The sequence below is a fragment of the Natrix helvetica genome (genome assembly GCF_964273705.1).
Source record: "Natrix helvetica genome assembly, chromosome: 5".
NCBI classification, from domain to species: domain Eukaryota; kingdom Metazoa; phylum Chordata; class Lepidosauria; order Squamata; family Natricidae; genus Natrix; species Natrix helvetica.
This window is the reverse complement of record NC_138551.1, coordinates 51,512,291-51,534,361: the sequence shown is the minus strand read 5'-3', so window position 1 is coordinate 51,534,361 and position 22,071 is coordinate 51,512,291. Positions and strand designations below refer to the sequence as shown.

Genomic DNA, 22,071 nt, shown 5'->3' with positions numbered 1-22,071 from the left:
ATTGACAAGTAGTACATTGTAGTAGATAATTTTATGTACTACACTTAGGTCAGACTGAAGGCGGCGCAGTTCTAAGTTGTCTAAGCCCAAAATTTCATTACCTTACGTCTTGTGGCATAAGATATTCTGTTGAAAGCAGTGGAGTGGAGGACTCTTTCATCTTAGCCTTAGTTGTAGAAATGGCAATGTTAATGCATAAGGCCAAATAGCATCATTTATAATATATCCTCTAAATAATGGCTCACATAGGTGAGCTGTGACACTGAGAGGACTGAAGATTTATTGACTTTGCTTTACATTCTCCCCAAGTTCTCATTTATTCAGTTACAGAATATAGCAATCTGAAGCTGCCTAAAGTTGTCTAGATTATATGTCATAACCCAATCCTTCCTTAATTAAATTGGTCCTGTATCAAAATTCACTGTTTGAAACCAATTAGCCATCAAAATAAAAATCAATGATCTTGGGAGTCATCTATTTTTGAAATATACCAGCTGGCAAAGGAATAACACTTTACAATGTCCTTGCACATACAGCATGCCATCCTATATTACATGGAAAAATATTCTGCCCTAAAACCTGACTGTGGGTCAAAAGCATCGGTACAAGAAACAAGAACTGGAGGCCGTGGAAGCAGGAAGAGCTGGCCTAGAAAGAAAGCCCAGTTGTCTTTATTCCTGTCATCTGGAAGGCTGTGATGATTTGCTGGCAAAACAGGGGGTCATCTTTTCAAACTAAGGCAGTCCAGATTTGTTTGGACTTCAGGGCTTAGAAACCCCAGCAACTTGGCCAGAGATTTTTGGAATTCAATACTGAACACAGCTGGGGGGAGGAGGGGGGAGCTGCCATGTGATGAAAGGTGAGTTTGGGCAGAAGTTAATACAGGAGGGGAAATAGGTGAGCACAGCACACCGCAATATTTCAGAATGTAATATTCAGGAAAAGGGTAAGAGATAAAACCGTATTGGTTCTTGGCAAATCTTGCTATACTAAGTGCAATTCCAGTCACATGAGGCTGGAGGGAGGGGATTGTGGGGGGGGAGGGGGGCAGAAAAAGGCAATTAAAATGACAGTGGGAGCAGCTGGATCCCTTCCCCTTTGATGAAAGGTTACAATATCTGGAGCTTGAAAGAAAGCTTAAAAACAGATGAGTAATGGGACCAAGATAGAGGTGAATATAATCATGCATATAAAGTGCCTGGAGAAACATTTATCTCTGTTTCAAGTAATACCCAACAGCAAGGTCATCCACTGATTCGAAATAGCAGGAGATTCAAGGCAGAAAAAGGAAGAAGAAGAAGAAGAAGCTTTTCTCTGTGCACTGCACATAGGTGAACTGTGTAGTCCTCTGTACGGGGATATGATAATGGGTATACTGGGATGACTTTAAAAGAGGATCAAACAAATTTAAGGTGGCTAATGAGCAATCCTAAATGGCAACACTACCTGCTCTTTCCAGAGTACAGATTTATGAAAACCAATTGTTCATTTCCAGCCTCTCAGTGAAAGAGGACTGTTGTTTTCACATATTAGATTAATCTCTATCAGCCATTTCCCCCCCGCCCTATAATTAGTTTTAGGTTTCTTTTCTGGTGAACTTTTAATCCTAAAAGGTTCAGTCATGATCCCTACTTGACCTTCAAGTGGTAATGTCTTCCAGAAAATTCCCTCATACTACATTGGTCATTTTTAGAATAGAGTTTGGGATATTTTTCAAAGGAGTCTTTCTAAAACCACGCAAAATAACATTCTCCCTTGGATTCACTTAACAAACCTAAGGTTCAATGTGAATATTATTTTATACGTACAACAAGCTATCTTCTCAAGAGGCACTCAGCAAACTTCTGGGAATAATCAAAGGGAAATATACAAAGAAAATTAAGTATATGTTAACACAACTGTTAACCAGAGCTAGAATAGCATTTGCCCAATGCTGGAAACAAAATAATATCCCCCTCGGACAAATTAGTGATACAAAATTTTTTGGATTGTGCAGAGATGGACAAATTAACACTAAAATTAAAAGATAAAGAAGAGTCGGAATATTATGAAATTTGGAACATTTGGTACAAATGGCTGCAAACCAAGAATAAAATTTATTAAGCCGAAAATCTATATATATATACTGGTCTTGTTGTATTCGGGTCTTTTTCCATGTAAGATTGAGATTGTCTTGGCAATGTTTTGGCGAGGTCTCACTCGCCATCCTCAGGCTGGTGTTTTTGGCTTAAAGCATGGTCGGAGCTGCTGTCTTTCTATAAATCTTGGTGGGAGTGTGTAGAATGCTGGCATTGTTTCAGTAAGTGGATTGATTGGCTGTGTGGCTGTATCATGATTGGTAGATTGGTGCAGATTGGTGATGGCTGTGTGTCTGTTGTTGTTTTGTATTGTAACGGCTTGGGTGGTAGGTGGAGCTCATTTGTTTACCAGGGCTGGTTTCCAGATGTCTGGCAGGCGGGAGGCATTGTCATGTTTATTCATGTTGTGGGGGTGTTTCTCTATTTCAATAGCTTCCATAATTATTCTCTTGTTGAAGTGTTCAATCCCATCACTACCCTGCACAGATCAACTCTGTAGCCAAGACCCTTATCTCCAGAACCAAACGCCTAGCCAACAAAGGCCACTTGGAAACTGAATTACACACTCTCACAAACGTAATCTCCAATGGATTCCAAAGAAAAACAATTACCAACCTAATCCAAAGGAAGACTCCCTCAAAAAACTAAGACTCAGAACAGGACAACGGCATCGCCCTCCTCCCTTACATCAAAGGCACCACAGATAAAATCAGCAAAAGTCTCCACAAACACAATATCAAGACAGCCTTCAACACTGACCCAAAAATAGCCAACATCTTAAGAAACCCCAAAGACAAGATCCAGCTAGAAAACCAAGGAGTCTACGAAATACCATGCAAAATCTGCCCAGCAACATACATAGGACAAACGAACAGGAGAATAAATGCACGCATCGCAGAACACAAGAATGCAGTAAGAAAAAAAGAAAAAACTTCCTCCCTTTTGGTTCCCTTGAAGGAACCAAATTAATATCCAAAACTTAACACTTCAACAAGAGAACACTTCAACACCTTGAACTCCCCTCAGAAGCAAACTGGCAGCCAGTGCAACTTTCAGAGCAGCAGCAATATGGGCCATTCTAGGGGTCCCAAAGACTGCTCACACTGCAGCACCTGCACTAGCTGAAGCTTCTGAATGTTTTTCAGGGTAGCCCTATGTAGAGTGCCTTTCAGCAGTCCAGACAAGAGGTGACTCAGACTAGTGACTGAACGAAGGAGTCCTGATCAAGGAAATGCCACAAATTGAAGTGCACCTGTCTCCTAGTCATGCCTGCTACCTACTCTTTGAAAACTGGTTGCAAGTCTAGGAAAGCCCCTAAGTTGCAAACTGGATCTAAACAGAGTAGGGCAATCCTATCCAGGACTAAAGATGTCAAACATCTGGATCTTGAAGCTCTATCCATGTCTAATGTTCTCTGTATCAGTGGCATATACTCTATGTAACTGGATGTCCATTCTCCCCCAAATGATAAAAAATGTCATCTTTTGACCTCATCTGATAAACCCTCCCTAGCTACTGAGCTACTGAATTTGGAAAATATCTAGCAATATACTGTTTTTTCCCCATTTATTTTTAATTTGCTTGCAATCAATATAAACTATTTGGCACTTTTGCCAATTAACTAATTTAAGGCATTTTTAAAAAGCTCATTAGAATAAATTGATAATACTCTGACATGACAGGAGAAATGTATTTCCATTATGCAACAATATTTTGCCTATAATTCATCCCCAACACCTAAATTTGAATCCTTCTGAAGCCAGTTTGGACTACAAAACTAAATTCTACATACATTTTCATATATGTAACTCAGTCAATCTGAGCACTGTAATTTTAAAAAGATAAATATATCTGGAAATAAATAGAGACACTGAAGGAACTATATCAAAATTGCCATGGATTTCACTGGATTCATGAAAGGGCCTCCTTTGCAAGGTGTCTTTCCTCTGAGAATTTGCCATTCTGTGACTATCAGAATTCTTGCTGGTTGTGATCTGAGGACAGTACACAAACTGTGAAATCCCCTGCCTTGGGAAACATTGCTTTTGTTTTGGGGGTGTACTGTGAAAATCATTCTGTGTCACATGCTATTTATTTGTATGATTGCTTTAGATTAGAACATTCACAGTATCCCCCCCCCCCCCAGTAGAATAAATCCGAATGTGTAACATTCACAGATTTTTTTTTGGGGGGGGGGGAGAACCTACCTAGTTTCAGGAAGGCAGCAAGGTAATTTTGTTATTAGCTGGCTTCTATACAGCTGTCTATTGCCCTGCAGGAGGATTCTTTTTTAGTTCAACAAAACAGACTGGTTTTTACATAAAGGGATTTTCATGTGCAATTAATTTATGTGCCTGACTACATCAAGCGTTGTAGTCTGTGATGCAGAACTTCTGAGGCAGAGATTAGCTTCTTTAGTTATTTTTGCAATATTATTCTAATGGCAGGACCTCCTGCTCTACAATACTGGTCTTGTCTCATCAGAGAGCATGATTCACTTGCAGTGTTTGTTACAAACCACATTTATGTCAAAATGAGAGCTTACATGTGATGATGTCATTATTCAAATGATGCAAGTACGTAATTGTGTTAAAATGTCTGACACAAATACATAACTTACATGTGACATCGTGATGCAATTGTCATCATTTGCCTCTGCTCCCCACAGCGCAGCAGATAGCTGTGGGCCCAAACTTGCTGATTTCCATTCCACATAAAACAGGAGTGAAGAAACTTAAGGCAGATATTTTGTCTCTCTGTTACTATATAGCAGATTAGGTTTAGGTACAAAATAGTTTCCTGTTGTGGTTATAGGCATCAAGCTAGAAACCAGAAGATTATAAAGTTGCCCTCAACTTCCCATAGTGGTTATCACATACCTAAACTGTGAAAGGGTACGCATAAGTTGCAGATGGCCACAGATGGGCTGATACAAACACCTCCCAAATCCCAACTGTATATTGTGTGGAGAGGCGCGTCCTGCATGCTAATTGTTTAATCTTACTTCCTGTTTTGTGCTTTGCTGTTTGAGTTCTCCCAGCCAGAATGCTAAAATTTGCAGATATATGAATGCAACAGCTATGCAACCATACTGAGCAAAGAGCTTGGCAGATGGTGCTGTCAATATGACATTATACTACATTCTGCAACATTTTGAATCACCGGGGACCTATGCACAGGTCCTTTTTGTGGACTCAGTGTTCAATCCCATGATTCCAGAAATTCTCTACTCCAGATCGATCAAACTTACTGTACCTACTCATATTTTTATGTGGATACTTAATTTTTTGATAGATAAGGAGGTGAGAGTAGGGAAAATTACATTTAGTATCCAGACAATAAGCACAGGCTCCCCTCAGGGCCATGTGCTCTCTTGGTTGCTCTTTTCTCTATATACCTGTGACTGCACCTCAAGGGAATCTCTGTCAAAGTTCTGAAGTTTGCAGATGATTCACTGGCCTTATCTGAAATGGTGATGAGTCTACAGATAGACATGGAGTTGAACAATTGGCCTTGTTGTGCAGCCAAAACAATCTAGAGCTGAACACTCTTAAAACTGTAGAGATGAGAGTGGATTTTTGAAGGAACCCTTCTACTTTAACCACCTCTTATCATATTTGACAGTAGAATCCTTCAAATTTTGGTGTTCTATAATCCTCCAAGACAGACACTTAACATTAGAACCAACATTAAAAAGGCACAACAAAGATTGTTCTTCCTGCGTCAACTCAGGAAGTTCAGACTGCCCAGGGAGTGGTGATACAGTTTTACAAAGGAATTGAGTCTTGGCACTTCTATAACTGTCTGATTTGATACAGCAACCAAAAAGGATAGGTACAGACTCCAACAGATAGTGAGGATGGCAAAAAGAACAATGACAACTAGCCTGCCTTCCACAGAAGACCTGTATATTGCGTGGGTCAAAAGGAGGGCTGAGAAGGTATCTGCAGACCCCTCACATCCTAGACATAAACTGCCTTGGAATCGTGCTACAGAGCATTGCAGTCAACACAACTGGATACAGATACTCTTTTTTCCCCTCAGGCCATCACCCTGCTAAACATCTAATTCTCACAGTTCTGTCTAATGTCTATGTGTATCTACCAATACTACCACATGGTTGTAGTATTATTATTTTTAATATCTTTCTCACTCTCCCCTCTTATTGGTATTATTATTATTATGAATTGTATCACAGCGGCCAGTTGTTTTGCTGGATGTGGCATTGATTACTAGTCGGGCCCCACCCAGGGGCCTAGGACGTCGTAACGTATTTTCGTAATATACGTGCGGATCCAAGCAGTGCAGCTTTTTGCATTTGACTGATGGTGATTTTGTCAAGTTTTAACTGGTTTAAATGTAATTCCAGTGCTTTTGGAATAGCACCCAGTGTGCCGATTACCACTGGAATTACCCCTGCTGGTTTGTGCCATAATCGTTGAATTTCAATTTTTAGGTCCTGGTATTTTGCGATTTTTTTCATGTTCCTTCTCATCGACCCTGCTATTGCCTGGTATTGCGATGTCTATGATTGTAACCTTATTTTTCTCAACCAGTGTGATGTCTGGTGTGTTATGCGCCAGTATTTTGTCTGTTTGTATACGAAAATCCCATAGGATCTTGACCATCTGATTTTCGGTGACTTTTTCAGGCTTATGTTCCCACCAGTTTGTTGTTGTTTTAATATTATATTTTTGCTATTATTATTATTATTATTATTATTATTATTATTATTATTATTATTATTATTATTATTATTTATTATCATCATCAACTTCTTCTTCTTCTTCTCCTTCTTCATCATCATCCTGTTGCTTTGTATGTACACTGAGATTATAATCACACCAGGCCAATTAAAGTATTCAATTCAATACAATTCACTCTCAAGGAGCCAATAAACAAAGTCAGTAGGGGAAGCTGGATACATAACTGCAACTACTCACCTACCAATGGTGGCACAAAAGATCATAAATTCAGGCACACCTCACTTAAAAGCTGCCTGCTTAGCCATTATGGCCCCAAATGGGATTTTCCAGACTACCTGTAGAAAAAAAGACATACTCAGTTCTTCATTTCCTGACTGAAAAATAGACCCTTTGTTGCTTATTAGTCATCTGTTAATTTGACCTGACATGAAATCAGTTTCCATGCAATGTGACCACTCAACAACAGGAAGTATTTGGAATTACTGAAAGGTGCTTCATTATAGAGAAACTTTTCCAAACTTAAATTTCAATAGTTTTGGTGGGTGGGTAATTTTTTTTCCTCAGCCACGTTGGCAACTGAATTGTAAAATAACATCAATGAATATATACTTTTTTATATGTACATCCATATGTGCTGGTGAGTTTATTTTTGGAAATCTGATTAACCTAAAGCACACAGGCTGCATTTGCTTGGCCCTCTTTTAAAGAACTCAATAGCCTCCTCTTTAGTGAAAGTTTCTCAGTTTGAATGAATAGTCATTTTACTTCCTTTAATCCGTGTTTAATTGTTTATATTTAACATTTCAATTGTTCATTACTTTAAGTGCCCTTGGGGCAGAAATTTAAGTGCCCTTGGATATAAATTAAACTAACACACACACTCCAACCATCATCACCTGGGTAAAATGAAATTCATTGTGTTGTGCAATACAGTCAAAGACTTCCTTTTCTGTGAAACAGTCAGGAAGGTGAATCAGAAAATCCTAGACACCTTCCAGATGCAGAGCACTGCCTCTCCCCTGCCAAAATTGTGTTGCAAATCATTGCTGAAGACAGAGGGAGTGAACATGTAGCTTTTTGTTTGCAAAAGCCATTGGTTTAATTGGGGAAAAAATACAGTTGAAGAATTAGCACTGTTTCTCTTGAGGGTAAAATATAATTATAAAGTTCTGAACAAGAATATGCTGCTTCATATACATCAAAGAGTTAATTTCTTAAATAATGCATCTAAAAGCCGATGGTGTGATTTCTGGTTTTCCAGGTACTGTGATGTGCGTTGGTAGCAGTTTTTCCCTTGCCAAAACTCACCCACTTCCTTTCTGCACACAAATAAGTCAAGTACAGTATGTGAATTCTAGGCTTCCAAGTACTTTAATTTTGGGCAGAAGGGAGCAAGAGATTTAATGCTTTCTTTCTTTTCAATTGTCTGATGGAAAATGTCACCCCTTGACTTGCTCTTTGCTCAGAGTTGCCTTTTGTAATACAATCTTCAGAAGCTAAATTAACTGTGAGTGTGACCCACGCCTCCTGAACGCCTTTTTGTGACCTAGTGTTCCCAGACTGTATATATTATGACTACCCAATGTAGAAGGATAATGGACTCCAGTACACCTAAAGAAAACCTAGATCCAGAAAAAAAGATTGATAGGCCATCTCTCATTACAGTTAGTCCTCAGCTTATCACCACAATTGAGCCCAAAATTTCTATTGCTAAGCGAAACAGTTGTTAAATTAATTTTGCTCCATTTTACGACCTTTGGTGCCACAGTTGTTAAGGGAATCACTGCAGTTGTTGAGTCAGTAGCACAGTTGTTAAGTGAATCTTTGACTTTGCTTGTCAGAAGGTTGCAAAAGGGAATCACGTGGCCCTGGGACACTGCAACCGTCATAAATATGAGTCAGTTGTCAAGCATCTTAATTTTGATCACATGATGATAGGGATGTTGCAATAGTCGTAAGTGTGAAAAATAGCCTTAAGTCACTTTTTTCAGTGTCATCGTAACTTTGAACAGCCATCAACGCTTGTAAATCAAGGACTATCTATATTCAAAAATGCCTTCCTGCATTTTATGATGACCTGGAGTTTTGCCATAATGTCTTACCTTCTATTGTATTGCAAATGTGTGGGTGGATAGAAAAGCCCCTTCTGAACCTGAAATCATTGACATCTGGTATACCTGGGAATTAATCTGCTGCAAGTGATTTTGAATCTACACCTTTGGATCTCAGCACATAAGGCACAGAGCTCAGCGCACAAATCATATGCTGCTAATCCTCTCCTCCAACACTCCTAGAGAGTCGAAAGTATTTTATAGAATCACGTAGAGCTCAATTGGCTTTGAGGATCTTTTTTGTGGATTAAGAATCGTGAGCTCTTAACATATTCAGAAGGTTTGTAATCATAATTTTTAATTATTTTAAAATAGTTTACTTTGTATCCTCCCAAAGTGAATCGTGGCACTAGAAAGAGGTTCTAGGGCTAAGAGCTTTGGCTTGTTGTCAGTTATGGCCTTATCCGAATTAGAAGATAGGGTTATATTAATCTACGCCCTGATCACCACACAACTGGACAACTGAAATTGAAACTCCAACTTTGTATAGGGCTGACTTTGAAGCTGATTCAGAAGCTACATGTTACATATTGAGACTGGAGCAATAGGGTCCACCAAGGTCCTCCATTCCGGCAGGAAAATACTCAAAGCCAATTGGCTGAGCTGTCTGACAGCACCCTACAAAACGGCTAGCTGTCAGACAGGCCAGTGCTGTATCTATACATAGTTATTGAATAAAGAGCTGTTGTTGTCACTGAAGCCTGAGTCCTGTCTCATTCATTCACCCTATCTAACACTACACTTAACTTAACTTTAACTTTAACTTTTATTTGATTTCTAGACCGCCCCTCTCCCAGAAGGGACTCGGGGCGGTGTACAGTCATATTAAAAACAGTAAATATACATAATATAAATATAAGATAAATATAGATGTGGCTGGAGGAGGTAGTAATAGTTTACTGTACTATAGTTAAAGTTAGATTTAAAATTTTTAAAATTTAAAAATACATTAAAAAACACCCCTAAAAACTATCCCAGGGTAAAATATTTGCCAGGAGGTATAAATGGGACTATAAATGGGCCAGGCCAGCTAATTGGAACAGGTGAGTCTTAAGTTTTTGTTGGAAGGAGCGGAGGTCGGTGGTAGTTCTGATATCGGGGGGGGGGGGGGAGAGGTCATTCCAGAGGGTTGGGCCCATCACAGAGAAGGCTCTACTCCTAGGCGCCGCCTGTTGGCATTGCTTGGTGGACGGCACCAGGAGGAGTCCCTCCCTGTGAGAGCGAATTGGTCGCAGGGATGTATGCGGTAGGATGCGAATGTAGTGGTAGGCAGCCAATAAATTCAATAAACAAATAATAGTGACCAGACTATTTAACAGGGGAAAACCACAACTATAGAAAATCCCTACACCACCTATGAAAGACCCTTGAAAATACTACAGGTTACCTTTAAAGTTACATATGGCACAGCTCTCAATCACGTAACAGATTGTGGGTTGCAGTATGAATCTCCGTGATCTATGTGGACATCTAGAGGGGAGCTGCTGAAGGCCCACTTTGGTGAGGTGAGAAGAGCAGATCTTCTCAGTGGTTTGCCTATATAGTATGGGAATACGTTGCTGTCTCCTAGCGTCGAAGTAAGGGCTAAAAGCCTTCCTTTTAAAACAGTTTTGTTGCCTAAACCATGCTAGGGGGCAATTGTGTGGTTTGTTTTAAAAATGTATTTATGATTGAATTTAATGGAGGCGATAGGGACGCTCCTTTGACATTGCACACCGCCCAAACCTTTCCTATTGGGCGGCGTAAACATTGTTGGAATAAAACAAAGCAGAGAGAAATGCCTTAACTCTAATTAAGTCTCCTCGGAATCAGCGACCCGGAAGCGCGGGACCTTCTTTAAGGTTCGCCGCTAGCCTTCGGAGGGCAGCCGCCGTTGCCGCAGGAGCCCGCTAGATGGCGCCCCAGAGTCCTCCCGGGCTTTCCTACCCGTTGCCCAGCTGCGGCTTCGCGTTGACGGGCCGCCGCTCACTCCGCACCGGCTCGGGTTGTGAGTGGCGGAGGAGAGGATCTGGGTCGCGCGGCGTGTGGGCCGACAGGTAGACCTCCAGCTGCGGCCGGAGCTCAGGTGAGACAAGGGGGCTACCTCCTTGGCGGGTGGGGCGGAGCGGCGAAGCTCTGCGGTTGTGTGTTACGCGTGTGTGTGTGGGTGTACAGTTGGAAGGATTTCGGAGTAAGAGGCGGGGGATGCGGAGAGTCCCCACGAAATGCGCTGGTGTGTCGGCGGGGCGGGGTGGGTGGGTTTGCTGAGGTCTGCGATCTGGAGGTGGGCGGGTTTATACCTGGATGCAAGAAAAGGTCGGGGGCGGGGGGAAAAAGCCGAGTATCCTGTAGATTGGGGGGGGGGGTCCGCGCTGGTCACGTTTCATGACTAGGTTGGGGGTGTACGTCGGAACGTCGGGGAAGATTGAAAGTGTGGAATGTGCGTTTAAGACAAGGGATAAGCAGCCTGCTATTCTCCAGAGCCCAGGCTCTTTGGACTGCAACTCCTGCAAGCGCCAGCCAGCCCTGGCATTGTCCGAGGTAAGGAGGGTTACACAGTACCTGGAGAGCCTCGGTTTGCTGTCTCCTTGCTGAAGATAAGAATGGGAAGGGAAAGACCGTCAGAGGAAGTGGAGGCTTGAGAATTGGACTATATGCCCCTCCTCCCCCCCTTGAGAAGGCACAACATTGACAAGACTTCCTGGGGAAGGGGTTGCAGGCTAAGATAGCAGTATGTGAGCGGCAAGGGAATAAACTGAGGCTGAGCCACTAGAGAGGCAGAATGAGGGCATTCAGATGCTAGATGGGGTGGTGGTATGGCATTGGGTAAAGCAAGAGTGACACTGATTACTTGAGGGATGGACTTGTCAGGGGCATGCAGCTCTTAGCATTACAGCTCATGGGGAAAACAAAACGTGCAGACTAAAGAACAGAATAAAGTTGAGGTATGGATTGCATGGAAATCCAGCCAATGCATGGATTTAACTGAATCAGGAATCTCTAGTTTGCACTAGAGTTGATGCTTGTGCACTGGAGAGCTGGACGGAGTTACAGAGAGAGCAGTGGTGGGTAGAGTGACCAAGTTATCCAAATATCAAAAAGCCTATGCCTTGTGGCAACTGTTTGTTTTGAAATACTATTTTGAAACTGAGGATGTGGAATTGCACTTTTCCGAAATAAGTTTAAAAAAAAAAGATCAGGAGGAAAAACTATCCTAAGTTCACTATTAGTCATTCATTAAGGCCTGCCAAAATGTGGCAAAGAGTTATATGCTCTTTTGTGAGATTTTGCTTCATCCTAATTTAGAGATTGCCCTAGCTGTTTTGTTTTTTGAAACTTGTAAAAATAAGTGTCTTGCATTTTGGCAAGAGCTGCGGCAGACTGAGTTGCTTCTTTGAAACATAGAAACTATTAAGAGAGGGTTATGGTTTTTACTGACATAATTAGAGGAAGTTGGCAGTGATGTGTTTACTGTATATGCATCACCAGAGAAATGTCACTTTACTTTCCCTACACAGGTGTGCATGGTTATGTTCAGATATAGGCTAAACAATGACAGCCTGCCAGTGGATGCTTTCATTTGGAGTTCTGCAACAAAGCTTAAATGATCTCTTCCAATTATGGTTCTATGGATCTGATACTAGGGGCGTTTTCTCATTGAGAGCTGTAGTTAGTATACCCACCTAATAAAATAAACACTTGTAATATTGTCATAAGTACATGGTTTTTTACTTATCCATTTAAAGCATTTATATGTTGCTCATTTTAAAAAATCTGCACTATTACATAACCTAATGAGGAAAACATCTTATGTGAAATGACCTTCAGATACTTTAAGAATAGGACAAACTGTTCTCTGAGGGCATAAGATGTTATGAAAATAGGTAATGAACACACCATTCCCTTTTAACTATGTCAGCTTCTATACTCACAATGAAGGTGGCTGAATGTTTGCTGTATAAACCTTTTTGTGATGTTTCAAAAGTGAATACTCTTGAATTTACTTCCACGTAAAAGTGGATTTAAATTCTTACTATTTCATTTTATATTACTCAATACCCACAAATACATTTGTACTCTTTCACCCAAGTCACTAAAATTTCTGGCTATGCCAGTGATGTAGGATCCTGAATTGGGACATTTTTTTCGATCAGAAAGATTACTAAAGTTAGTTTGCTGGGTTTACTTGAGGGTTTATATCAGGGCCGTCAAACTCGCAGGCTGTGGGCCATATGTGTCACATGCTGGCCATGCCCACGCTTAGTTTAGCGATTCAGAAAAGGTCCTGTTACATGTGACGCTGCTGTGATGCCGCAAGTTTGACACCCCTGGTCTATATGTTTGTTTTTGAGGGCAATGAACTAGAAAACTTCAGACTACTGCAGTCTTTTCACTAATATCAGCAGGAAGCTTGCAAGACACAGATAGGAGTCCGGGAAAAGGAAGAAATGCATAAAATTACTGCTAATGAAACTAATCTATTATGGCCGACTATGGAAAAGACAGATTATTTACTTCTGTTTACTTCTCTTTTTGTTCTTCTTTTATAAGGACTGTCTCAAATGATATGCTAAATATTTTGCCTGTGCCTTACCAAACATATCCCCTATGTTGCCAGTTTTGCTGCAGGTCCTCTTCTGTTGGCTATGTATTAAACAAGTTTATGATGTAAAGGATCTATTATCTTCCATTTGTATAGAAGAAAGAGAAAAACACCCCATTTTCCCTCAAATCTTTTTGTCTAAACTTGCAGTGCTGGGTTCTTGTGCAGTGTTATCCTTCTTCCCTTACAAATCCATCTGAACCTTTTTCCTTTATAAATGTAATGTGTTCTTGTAATGGAGTGATTTATTTAGCCTTTTTTGGCAGGCTGACTGTTGTAAGAAGAAACCACCAGAAGCACTCAAAATAATTGGTATACTCATCTTTAAAGGTTTAGTAGTGAATAGTTGCATAAGCCCTAGCACCTTATTTTGAAGCACTGTACAGCAAAGATGTTCTACCAGCTTGGCAGTTTGTGGCTGCTATACAAACTGGCATAAATATGATCTTCCAGTTACTCCAGGCATATTCTTTGAACTGGAACTAAATTGTTCACAAGTTCTTGTGTAAATTCATTATATTATAGGATAGGAATACATAGTGCCTTTTCTTATTTGACCTAACCATAGCACAAACTTGCCTTGGCAATTTCTTTTTTCTGTTGTCTGCCACTAAAAATCGTCTTATCTAGACCTCTTGAGTGCAGTTAAGTTCTCGTTGTATAATTTAAAAGAGTATTTCCCCCTTATTCCAGCACCATCCAAGGGCAGCCCCAAGATTTTCCATTCTCTTGGAATCATTAGTTAGCTGGCAGTGACTAGGAACAGAAATGGGAGTAGGATAAGAAACAGGCAATAGATGAAGCAATTTTAATGCTTAGCATAGGTTTTTTTTTGCCAAGTTAAGGATGGATGGATATAAGCATACTAGATATTTGGAGAAGAGCACTCATTTTTGACCAGTAGGCAAGAAGGAGGGCATTTCTGCTTTATAATAACAAAGTGTATGCCATATGCTGACTTGCAGTATTGAACACCTCCTGTTTTTGCATTTAGGGCAATACCACAGAATCGGAGTATAACATATCTTTCACTTTGGGGAATTATTACAACTATCTTGTGAAACAAGGAAATTAGATCATTTTCCCTCAATAGCTAAGGGAGAGCAGCTTATTTCTTAGTAGTTAATTGAATGCTTGAACAAATGGATTCCAATTTATATCCCTAAGAGAGATTGTTGCAATTCTTATTCCTTTCTTATATGTTTATACAAATCTGAATTTGATAGACGCATCTACTACCCTGTTTCCCTGAAAATAAGACCTCCCCAGATAATAAGCCCAATCGGGCTTTTGAGCGCATGCGCTAAAATAAACCCTCCCCTGAAAATAAGCCCTCTGTGAAAATATTGCAACATAGCAGCAGCCTTGAGGTGACCACACTCGCCGCCTCCTGCACCTCAAAAATAATAAGACCTCCCCCAAAATAAGGCCAAGCGCTTATTTTGGGAGTCGAAAGAAAATAAAACCCTGTCTTATTTTTGGGGAAACACGGTAGCATTAATATTCTATAAACATCATGTTTTAATTGTATATCAATAATGCAGGGACAGAAGTACTATTTATCCAGGTATTCCTTCTAAACAATTTTCTTCATCTAAAGTTAGAATATATACGTTGCAATCTTACCTCCAATTACTTGGGAGTAAATTTCATTTAAGTATAAAATTTATTTCTCAACAGACATGCAAAAATTAGCACTGTTCCCTCAATGCAGTAGTATTATTGCTTTAGAAAGAAAGGAACTTAATTACTACTGAATAAGACTATTGATCCATATAACCCAGTGTTGATGATATGTCCACATTTGTCTTTTGGGATGTCCAGTCATACTTGACATTCACTCAGATCTGAGTGTCCATGTTGGGGTATCAGTTAGTTCTACGGACAGGAATATCTTTGTGGACTCCACAAATTTAGCATCTTGAGTCTATAAGTCAGCTTCACCTTCCAGGCATGTCTCACTCAGAACCGCTCTAGAAAGCTGGAAGTGCTGCTCCAGTTCTAGAACCCAAACAGCATGGACCATTCCTGTTGGGAAGGTTGGCTCCAAGATGACTTACCAAAATAGGCTCCAGAATAATCACCATGACATTCCTACAATTTTGCTCAAAGATAAAAGTAATTTGAAATCTACATTAAACCTAACACCAATGTAGCCATCACAACATGCCTTCTGGTTCAGCCCCAAGATAATAAACATAGTTCAGTCAAATCGGTTACATTCTACCTCTGCACGGGTAATCCATTCAGCCTGCACCCCTTTAACTTCTTAAGTGAATTGCAACATAAGACTCAAGAACCAATCACTGTTAGAGTGTTCATTTAAAATTGATACCTAAAATTATAATCTAAAGAAGGAGGTGCAAAAGAAAATGGAGAAGTTCTTAGAGAAGATTGTCACTGTGTTAATTGTTTGCTAGCTGAACTGAGATACGAAACTTTCTTTGGCCCTCATCTTCTATGGCGGTTGATTTTTTTTTTATTAGAAATTTTAAAATTGTTTTTATTGCTGGCTGAGGAATTCTGGGAGCTGAAGTCCACAAGTCTTAAAGTTGCCAAGGTTGGACACCCCTGACGTAGAGCATTTGACAGTTTCTCCTTCAATTGGTTCTTTCATTCCATTTCTCCATATATGGCCAAGACTGATTGAGGCCCTCTTCTCTTGACTTTCCATCTGTCTGAACCGATGACAAATTGACATTTTCTCACCCTGCAGGTCCTTTGGCAGACTGTGACTGCACACTTTCACTTCTTTTTTGGCTCTCTGTGGTTGGCTAAAAATGCTTGGAGCCTGGGGTTCAAACTGCACCTGTTAACTGCAAGATCAGATAAGAGATGAAGGGGAGACAAAGATGGGGTTGCGATGATCTAGGTCAGAGAGAGGGGTCTGAGCTCAAGTTTAGCATGGCTTCAGTGGTTTTTTTTTATCATGGTGTTTCTGCCCAAAGCAAGATTCTTGGCTTATTTATCACCTTGACTCACAGGGCTATTCAGGCAGGACCTTTTCCGATAGTGAGTGGAGATGGTAGGATCTGAACTGAGCTTCTGAACGCTGTTACTTCATAACTTGCTCTGCTATGTCTACAAAGTTTCTTGCCAATAACCTCTGTCCAACCGATTCAGATTTTAATTGGTAACCCAGCAAAGGGTTCCAGTCCAAATAGGCTTTCCTGTGGTTAATATTTGCTGAAATATAGATGGGAGATGTAATTATATCTCTCCATCATGTTACCTAATCCAGCCTAGAGGCTGCTTCTGAGAAATCCTTATTAGTAACACTGTAAATCTAAAAATCTATTTTAAAAAAACCCCTACATATAGGCATTAATTTTTAAAGAAGATCAGTAACAATTCAAGATTTTAACACAAAGTACTCTACATTAGTCAACCTTTTGAAAACTCCAATGAATAGAAAAATATTTATAATATTTATAACCAGTTTTTTTATCCATATTTTTTGTTCTTCTCTACACCTGTTAATAACTACCTTGAAGCCATCTTCTTGTAATGTAATCCCATTAGCTCTTTTACCAATTGTAGTAGTAACATAAATCAACAGTTTTGCCGATTGCTTCTAATAGCAGACTGAAATCTGTTACCATATCATATGGACTAGTCAACCTGGCACAATCTATAGCATTTGGCCCTGATCCTGAAGTTGATGAGAGTAAGTAGTCCAACATATCATTAAACGATATGAAATATCTGAGTGGGCTTAACTATTGGCATTGCTTTGGTCTTCATAATTCCTTCAGTTTTTCATTTCCCTTTCACCCAGACTTTTCATCCAATTGGCTGTTGAAGGAGCTTCAGTTATATCACTTTCTCAAGTGCATTTTAAGGACCAGATAAGCTCAGTGATAAATTATTTACAGTACAGTGCAGTATGTACAAAGGGGGGGGCACCAATATTTGTCAGTGCTTAGGACACCAGTGATCGTTAATCCGCCACTGGCTATCGTTATAGAAAGGAAAGGAGTTTCTACTCTGCACTCCGGAAGAACATTGTATGAACTTAATTAGAAACTTCTGTAGAGGAAGATTCAACTGTGCTAACAATGGAAGAATCAAACAATAATAAGTATAGGAGATTTGTTACTATTCTACAGACCAAAGTTCTCCATGTGTTCTTCTAAGAATAAAATCAAGAAGTAAAAAACAACAACCCTGTTGTCATAATGGGCGACTACATTTACCCATACAAAGACTGGATAAATACCTATTTTGATTACAATTGAGAAGAAACGGTTATCATTATCTGGACCCTTGTCAGTCTGGTTTCAGACAAGGTTATAGGACCAAAACAGTATCAACTGGGTTTGTGGATTAACCCTGGTGGGAGTGGGTGGAAGTAATACAGGTTGTTCTCCCTTACCAACATAAATGGGACCAAGAACTCATTTGCTAAGCAATGCAATCATAAGGTGCAACATCAAATGACTACAATGTTGGAGAGAGCCCAAGGCAGAGAAAGGAGTCAAGCGAGGAATTCATCTGGAGTCATTATGTAGGCATAAGAGGGCATGGTCTCACATCCCCCACCCCCTTTGAATGCTGTGGGACTTTATCTAATCTGGCCCAGATGCAGACTCCTAGTCTGGGAAGATTTCTGTGTAATTAGCATGAGCAATAAAGTAGCTAGTTGAACTCTTCACATCTGGATCTGGTTGTTTACATCTGACAGCAACAATTTACAATGGCAGTTCCAGCAAGCTCAGTTGCTGTTAAGTGAATCCCACATGGTTGCAGCATCATAGTCATGTAATTGCCTTTTCTGGCCTCCTACTGACTTCCATCTCAACTTTGCTTGTTGGAAGGCAGCAGTAAAGGTTATAAATGGTGATCACATGACCCCAGGATGCTGCAATGTAATTGTAGGCTGGTTGTCAATTACCCAAATCGCAATCACATGGTTGTAGGGATGTTGCAACGGTTGCAACTATGTCAGCCTAGGGTCTTGAAGCCCCTTTTTTGAGGAACAAGTGACAATCATGATTTTTTCACTTTGTCTTGTGTGCCAGTTGTACCTTTTTTGGCCCGGGAAACTCTGCTCACTGTGACTCGCACTTTAGTTATTTCCTAAGTTGATTACTGCAGTGCACTGCACACAGTGCTGTTCTTGAGGAGCATTGGAAGCTACAACTGGTGCAGAATTAGCAGTGTGAACAATTACGAATGCATCTTGGTGTTCCATTGTTATAACTCTGCTCAGGTAAGAATATCTGAACTGTTATTTTTAAGGGGGAAGCTTAAGGCAGTCATGTTCAGTATTAGAAGGATGGGTCTTTATTAAAAGAAGCAACCTGTGCCATATAGATTGAGTACTCTCCATACAGGTGGACATTAGCTCCTATGATTTCTTAGCCAGTATCTCTATTGTTCCTAATTCTAAGAGTTAGTCTATATATCTAAAAGCTTAGTTGTTATTTATAAATAAAAAATAAGTAAACAAATTCCAGATTTTCTTGATCTATGGTTTTTGGGCAGTCTCTGAAAATCTGCTTTTCCCCACTGATAAATTATCTAAGCTGCATGAAAATGCAGTATAGAATCAGAAAGTTTGGAGCTGTGAGCAGTGCTTGAGGAGGCAAGCATTCCTGATGCTTCCAAGATTCCTGGAAGGGGCAAGAGTAAATCTTACCCTGGTCATGCCAAGCACAGTCTTGGACTACAGCCACATTGATATGTAGCTCGTGGCCCTTTACCTGATACTGCTCCTGGGAATAAAAGCTTGTTCATGCTTATTTTAGGTTATGTAAATATCAAGGGTGCTACTTCAGTAGAGCTTACCTAGGTAAATATATCATATTTAAACTGAAAAACAAAATGTTCTTACTATCAATTGTTTTGCTTGCCTTTATTTTTTCAACCCGTAGATAATTTATTATCCTCTGAGACAACTTGGTCTTATTGAGTGCATTGTCTTCCCAAATTGTACTGCTGGTAGGTTAGCAAGTATTGTCTACAAACACTGTAACATACAATAAAAAAAATGGGTATTTAGTTGTAGCATCAGCCTAAGGGGAGTTTTCGTGGAAGAAAAGAAATGAATGGAGTGGAGTTGAATTTCTAAGTATGAATTTGTCATTTAAAAACAAAAAACAAAAATGAGAAATTGTTCTTAGTAGTGAAAGAATGGTAGTTCCCCTCCTCACGAATTTGGACAAAGGCTTTACTTGTTGGTTATTTATTTCTGCATGCAGATGCTTTATCCTGACCCTGCATCACTGAGGATGGCTCATAACATTGTAAAAACATTACATAATAAGACACATTCATTAAAATAGGGAGGCAGAACCCATTGATAAAACAATCCTTAAATATATAAACTATTTAGCTAGCAGATATTGAAAAGAAACACCATCAAATGGTAAAAGACATCCAGATGGTTGGACCATCTGCTCCTTGTGCAGAGAGATCCATGGAATAGATTGTCATGCAAATCCTGTGAGATCATCATCAGAAGCATCAAAACATCCCTGCTGGATCAGACAAAGGTTTATCTAATGTAGCATTTTATGATACATAGAATTACACGGCAGCAGTTGGGTGTATTTGGTATACTCACATGTATGGATAGAAGCCATTGTTGGTATGTAAGACATACAGCTGTCAACACTAACAGCCATCAGTAGACTAATCTCTCGCCCATTTGTCTAGTCTTCTTTTTAAATTAAATTGGTGGTTTTCACCCCTTCATAAATCAGCAAATTCCATAGTTTAACCCAAATTTTGTAGAGAAACAATTGCTTAGATATTAACACTGCAGAAGATCCATGAAGCAGAGAGTTGTCTTCTGTCCAAAGAATCCTACTTTACGTTTCATGAATTTTTTTTGTCCCTGTAATTTGGAGGAATACAACTACTTTCCTATGAATAAGTGCTAGGATGAGGTTCAAATGTTTCATTTTTTTCATACCCATGAAGCAAAATGATAGGTATTTCATAGCTGTTTTAAATAATGGGGATATTATTTGGTGAAGAGGACAAGGAGGAAAAGTTACAATTCAGGACACTCTTATCCCTGTGTCACAACTTGTCAAAGGAATGTCCAGCATGGCTCCCTTCAGGACTGTCTTAATGCTTGGAATTTATCAGAGTCCTGCAGCATCTGATGCACAGGGGTTTCAAGGAGCACCCCACATGTGTGGCAGGGTGGAAAAGTTAAAAGTAAAGCCCACCTTCTTCATACTGCTGGTCTTTGAACCAGTTTCTCCATGGAAATTTGTTCTAAGTGACTGTCCCAAAGAGATTCATTTTCAATCACTGAAAATAGTCTTTCAAACCTGACTTCAGGTGAGGTCTTAAATCATAGGTTTTAGAAGTTTTGTTTCTGAGATGTGTCAGCAGCAATGCATTCAAGTGTGGCTTTGAATGGAAAAAGAACTATACTTAACAGGAAGGGCTGGATAATGATTACCATAGCATCAAGGATGTGAACTGATTCAATAATTTTAGTTGATTAATATTCTGTCTCCAATCTATAATGGGTTATCCACTTTTGGATAATCCATTAGCTAAATTGTCACACTTTTAGTGATCTTGGCTCTGTCTCCTGTTAAGAGGAAGGCAAGGTATAAATTCTTCCCCTTCCTTCAGAAGTGATGTTATTTATAACAGCGTGGGATAATACAGTGCCATTTCATCAGCTGAAGACATTGGGTTCGTTGAGATACCAAAAAGTTTTTTTAATCAGATTTAATCACATTTAAAATGACAGGTGGGGGCAATTTTTTAAAATATATGACTATGAAAAAAATGTGAACCTATTGGAACTAACACACTTTCTAAAAATTATGTTCTTTTCATTTATAGTGATTCAAAATTCTTCTGTGATTTAAAAATGTAGTCACATAAATTGACAGCAATAAATGGTAGATTCACTGATTAAATCAATTTTAACAGTTGCATGCCTTCTGAAAGTTCTTAAAATTAGAAGGGATATGAATATAATATGGTCTATGGGCTCTATCAGCAAAAATCAATTTGTTTCCTAGTAGCAACTGACCACAAATATAACAAAATTTGTGCTACCTGCTCAACTAATGTCAGCTTTACTAAGTAAACCAGGCTAGGAACATGACCAGATAAGCTAATTCTGTTTTATTGTGAAGCTACATTAACAGAATTTTACAAGTCTGAAAGTACAATTCTCCCACCATCGCCTTTATAACTTAGGAAGGCTGCCTCCTGAGCCTCTTGCTCTATCAACTATGCAACTGTGGGTTATGATCCCTCTTATCTGACCATTCCCTAGGCAGCATCTTTTTGTCAGACTACCAGAGTCAACCCCATATATTATTACAATTACCGGTATATTTAACTTGATTACCCCAATGTAGCTAATTCTAGAAACTTTAATTGAGATATGTGTTCTGGCTGAGTCATTACAAAATATTAGTTACTTGTAGAAATCTTTACTGAGGCCTCATGTATCTAGGTAATAAGTTGGCCCAGCTACTGAACCTAGTAACAATCCTACTACTTAACTCCTTATTAGATTCAAACATCTTGCATAAAAGCTGACTTGTTAGTTAATAGATTGTATTTAGGATTGCTTTTGTTAAACCAATCCCATCTTGTTCAGCAGATGT

The 22,071-nt window shown here is 39.5% G+C and overlaps 1 protein-coding gene across 6 annotated transcripts in view; it reads left to right on the top strand.

The window, feature by feature from the left end:
- Nucleotides 1–10,369: 10,369 nt before the first annotated feature.
- The window catches only part of SEMA4G (semaphorin 4G), a 110,014-nt gene continuing 98,312 nt past the window's right edge, over nucleotides 10,370–22,071 (top strand). For 2 of the 6 annotated variants that reach the window (XM_081953872.1, XM_081953874.1), the window contains exon 1: nucleotides 10,833–10,960. The gene's annotated coding sequence lies outside the window, so the exon portion shown is untranslated. Of the gene's footprint in view, nucleotides 10,473–10,832; nucleotides 10,961–11,268; nucleotides 11,416–11,717; nucleotides 11,820–22,071 lie in introns of those variants that run through there. The other 4 variants (XM_081953876.1, XM_081953877.1, XM_081953875.1 and 1 more) reach the window with 4 other exon arrangements.